Source organism: Sceloporus occidentalis, unplaced genomic scaffold (genome assembly GCF_023333645.1).
Source record: "Sceloporus occidentalis isolate IW3139 unplaced genomic scaffold, rSceOcc1.0.p SCAF_9, whole genome shotgun sequence".
NCBI classification, from domain to species: domain Eukaryota; kingdom Metazoa; phylum Chordata; class Lepidosauria; order Squamata; family Phrynosomatidae; genus Sceloporus; species Sceloporus occidentalis.
Window position 1 is genome coordinate 30410504 of NW_028316989.1, and position 5392 is coordinate 30415895.

Genomic DNA, 5392 nt, shown 5'->3' on the forward strand with positions numbered 1-5392 from the left:
ATTGCAGTCAAGAAATAAGAAGAAGACTAGGAATGGGAAGGGCAGCTATGAAAGAACTGGAAAAGATACTGAAGAGCAAAGATATACAACTCAGCACTAAAGTCAGAATCATCCAAGACATTGCATTTCCCTTCACCATGTAGAGGTATGAGATCTGGACAATGAAGGAAGCAGACAGAAAGAAAACCATTTGAAATGTGGTGCTGAAGAAAAGTATGTAGGATCCCATGGACAGCCAAGAAGACAAACAAATAGGTTCTTGAACAGATCAGACCAGGGCTCTCCTTGGAAGCAAAGATGGCCAAGCTGAGACTATCGTACTTTGGCCACATCATGAGAACAATAATGCCAGGAAAGGTAGAAGAAAGAGAGGAAGACCACAAACCAGATGGATAGACGTGGTCAGTGGTGTGTTGGACAAGGGTTGGAGGATCTGGGCAAGGCAGTGGAAGATAGGGATTCCTGGAGATGTCTCATCCACAGGGTTGCCAGGAGCTGGTGTTGATTCGAGGGCAGCTAACAACAAAATATTTTTAAAAAGGAATGCTAGGAGTTGTAGTTTGGCAACAGCTGGAGGATGCTGTTGAAATCCAAAAGCAGGGGGCATTTGGCCAATGGAGGCTCTTAATACCCTGTTTCATAGCCCTCTAGAAGAATTCCCACCCTGGGAATCAATCTGTGCTTGATACCGACGAGTTTAGGAAAGGTTCAAAGATAAACACAGAGAGATACGAAGTTTGACTTCTCAACTGTTGGATGTTTGGGCCCATGTGATAGATGCCTTGTGCTTCTCAGCCGATGATGGCTTCTGTTGCCCCACATGCGGCAATTGAGCCACTCTTCACGCTGGGGAGGCGGAACAGAAAATGCCAAAGAAATGTCAGATTTGCCGTCGGCTTGGAAACCGTTTAGAATTGCTCTTTTCCCTTCGTGGTCTTTCTTTGGGGGGTATCTGTGCCTCTCTCCCTATAAGGCTGGGTTATGCAATGGCCGCTGTGTGCTAACACACCCACATCCTGCCTTTTCTACTTTATCTTTGCCATCATAAGGACTAGAAACTTAAGCAGACATGCAAAGCACCAAAGGCATAAGAACAGAGGATTCTGCAAGCTACATTCTGTATTTTCTCCTCTATTTCCCCACCATTTCTTTGGCCTGCAGATGTCCGTTGCATATATTTGGTTGCATATATTTTATCAACAAAAGAATCGATCCTTTTTCTCTCCTTGCACCCAGCCTCCCGCTTCCCATTTTGTTGCATGATCTGCTCTCGGTGTTGTGTGTCCTCGGCCACAGATGTTGCTCGCTGGTGCTATCAGAAATCAAATGGCTGGAGAGCCGCCTACATTCTTGGCAGAGAAAACAAGGTTTTCTGAGAAGAACGGCGGGTGGGGGAAGAGGAGGGATTTAAATGGCCCTTCTGTCTGCTGGCGAGAGAAAAAACTCCTGGTTATCTGGGCCTGTATCACTGTGGATTGGACATGATGTAATTTCTCTTCAAAACCACTCCGAGTCATTCAGAGAAATGGAGGCAGGCTACAGCAGTATTTATAGCATTGGGGATGGGGGAAGGACAAACGCTTTCCCTTCTGTTTCACTCTTCAAATGGCTTATCCAGGCTCCAGAATACTCTATTAACATGTGCCTTTTAATACGAGATAAAGCAGAACAATACACAGATTAACATGGAAATCACTCCTCCCGACCCAGGGTCACACAGTATATATATATATACCCCACTCACTTCCATGCCAGCATTCTCTGAAGATGCCAGCCACAGGTGGTGAAACATCAGGAACAAACTCTGCTAGAACCCACAAAAAGTGTTCTTTGTCTGTCGCGTGCCTTCAAGTCATTTCTGACTCATGGCAACCCAAAGGCAAATCTATCCTGGGGCCTTCTTGGCAAGATTTGGTCAGAGGAGGTTTGCCATGGCCTTCCCATGAGAAGGTGAGAGAGAGTGACTCACCCAGGACAGTTTCATGGCCGACTCAGGATTTGAACCCAGGTCTCCAGAGTTGTACGCTCAAACCGCTACACCACACTGACTCCCCATGGGATACAATACAGGTGGGAAAATCTGTTACCAAATTAACTTCCGTGAGTTCAGAGCTGTTGTAATGCTCCAATATTGTTAAAAGAAATGGAGGAACAGTCATACAGAATTGGGTTTCCTGAGATCTTGTCTCCCTTTTCATCTATTTTAAATAGCTGATTTGGTCTAGGGGTCAGATTATGCACCCAGGAAAGGGTGAGCAAATGTCACTACCACAAAGAGGACAAAACCCTACAAAATGTGAGACGTTCAAGAAAAATGTAGGACATTGCAAAATAAAAGCTAAAAACACTAATATAGTATAGGCCCTTGCTCTCCACTGGGGTTTGGTTCCAGGTTGCTCAAGTTCCATTAAATTGAGTGGAGTATTAAAATGGTGTCCCTTATAGAAAATGGCAAAACTGTTTGGTTTTTGGAATTTATAATTTTTGGAATACGTATTTTCAATCTGTGGATGCTCGAATCAGTGGATAAAAAATGTGTGGATATGGAGGGCCAGCTATACTTATGCTTCTACGTCAGAGGTCTTCAAACTTTGGTCTTCCAGATGTTTTGGACTTCAGTTCCCCAAATTCCTGATTGTTGGTCAAGCTGACTGTGGCCTCTGAGAGCTGAAGTCCAAAACTCTTCGAGGACCAAAGTTTGGGAAGCACTGTTCTAAGTCATGCTCAAAATGGAGGATATTTGGAAATTCCTCCTGGACAGAAATGTAAGACAGGTCCTGGAAAAGGAGGATGTCTGGTCACTCTGCACAGGGATGCCCAAAAGGAATAAAACAAACATGGAGATGGTCAGAAATCATCTGATTTTGGAAAGCAATGCTTTTCTCCATGTTAAACAGTACAGGGGACATGTAACCCAGCTAAAAGGTGAGCAAAAACTCCTGGAAATGTTTAGGAGTGGCAGTTTGACTCTGCTCCATTTCTGGCAGCAGAAAAGGTGGTTGTGGAAGGACGAAGGGTCACAAAAACAGCCTCAAGGGGACCGCATGTGACCTCAGGGTTACATTCTGCCAACTTAACAGCTGGCAAATGTGATTTTTGCCTGGCAAAATCTAGAAGTCAGAAGAACCGGCTGTTTAGCTCCATCCTTCTTGGCAGAATTAGCAAAAGAAACAAGATAAAAGCAATCATGCACATTTTCATAATCTACACAAAAAAAAATTCCTGCCTTTCTTCTCACAAAATCCATGCATTCCAAACGCTTTGATTTTTTTAGTGGGATGGGCAAAGCCAAAAATAACTCTTGTTCAGAATTGGACCAGATCCATCCCAAGCCATTTTCTCTTGTATTGCAGGCAACATGGCAAAAGTATCCACCCCCTGCCCCTTAGGACAAAAGATTCTAGCTACAAAATCAATCTGCACCACTTTCTCACCAATGCAGGGAAAAAAGATGTTGTGCAGAACTTCAATTTGGGAGAAATGGGGGGATAACCTGCTGTTTTAGAAATCTGCGGGTAGTTGGTGGAATGACTTAAGTCGAAAAGGATGAGACCTGTGGATTGTTTCTCCCACTTGTTCCATCCAAAACCAGCTATAAAGCCACTATGAGAGCCTTTGTGGGGGTGGGTATATATATACATACATACATATTAAAAATAAACATTGCATCACAAATGCTTACCATGACAGCCTCATTGCCCTGACTCCAAGAACAGTCCAAAAACAGAAGCCCTTTTGCTGGTCTGTATCAATAAGCCACTTGTAACCGTCTCTCCATCTCCATAAGGGCAGGTCTTCTGTAAAGCCAAAAGGCCTTGCTTTCTCATTTAAGAGCAAGCCTTTCCAAAACACTTCACTGTATGTACTCATGTATAAGTCTAGACATTTTAGTCAAAAAAGCTGACCCCAAAAAGCTGAGCCAACTTATCCACAGGTCAATGTATGCACTGTACTTGAAGCCTTATCCAAAAAGGAATCATGCCCTGGTGAAACTCAGAGTTCATTCTGTTCTGAAGCATTGGCCTCCCTTAACTTTCTCATCCATCCAGCCTTTAGGGTGAGCATAAACATTCATGCCTGTTAGGATTTTGTAAGTTTTTTGCACTGTTTTCCTTTTCATCATCCCTTAGATCATTTGTTACATGCCCCTTGGTTTTACCCTCGACTTATCCACGGGTCATATAAAAATCCATAATTTTGGCCCTGCCTTCCATTTATACATAAGGTTAGCTTATACTTGAGTATATACTGCAATCAATGCAACAGAAATAGCACATAATTCTGCTAGAAAAAGCCCTCCTAACTTCTCTTACTGTGAGAGTTGCCTGAGGTGGTGAGGAAAGTCGCATAATGGTTCCCACAAATGCAAATGTCTCAGCGCATCCAGCCTGAGAGCATTGGGTCCGCTACGATGCTGTCCACTTATCCTATGTTGGGTAAGTTCTCCAAGATTACAAGTGATTTTTTTTCCATCTCAAAAGTAGCAGAAAAAAGAAACTAGACCAGAAACAGCCACATGTAAATATAGTTCCTCAAGTATTGGCAGGGATGACTGATGCCTCCCATGTCAGTAGGACAATGTTTCTACTCCAGGTTGTGGTTTGAACTTTAAAGGAATTATCCAAGGTGCTCAACTCATTTTAGAGCTATTGCTGAAGAATGAGAAGCTGAAGGCTTTCATGGCCGGCATCCATAGTTTTTTGTGGGTTTTTCAGGCTATGTGGCCATGTTCTAGAAGAGTTTATTCCTGTCGTTTCGCCAGCCTCTGTGGCTGGCATCTTCAGAGAATGCATTCTCTGAAGATGCCAGCCACAGATGGCGGCGAAACATCAGGAATAAACTCTTCTACAACATGGCCACAGAGCCTGAAAAACCCACCAAAAATTTTGCTGAAGTTTAACATTTGGACTAAAATCCAGAGCAGATTCACTACTGCCCCAAGCAAGCCTGAAAGCCGCCGGCTTCTTACCTTTAGTAATGAATTCAGGATTCTGCAGGCCTCTGTTGCAATACTGTATTTCCAATTCTGATGCTTCGAAATAAATGAACTTTTCTTGGCTTCAAAAATGCACCTTGGGAGGGGATGCGGGAACCATCACTGGAATGTGTAAGATACAAGCAGCAATATAAACAGCGCTCGCAAACAGTAGTGGCACAAAACACAAGGACGACTGGGTGAAATCAAAGACTGGAGCTTGGAAAAGTTACAGTATTTTTAATGGATAACAGCTTCCCGACTCTCCCAACCAACTGGTCAGGGAGCTCCTGTCATGAAAAGCAATGTTCCCAAGCTCTATGGAAAATGTAACTTTGGGTTTATTATGAAGTACAACGGGTGCCTGTGGAAGGAAAAGTGACGAAAGATAGACAGTCTTCATGGCCAACACCAGTC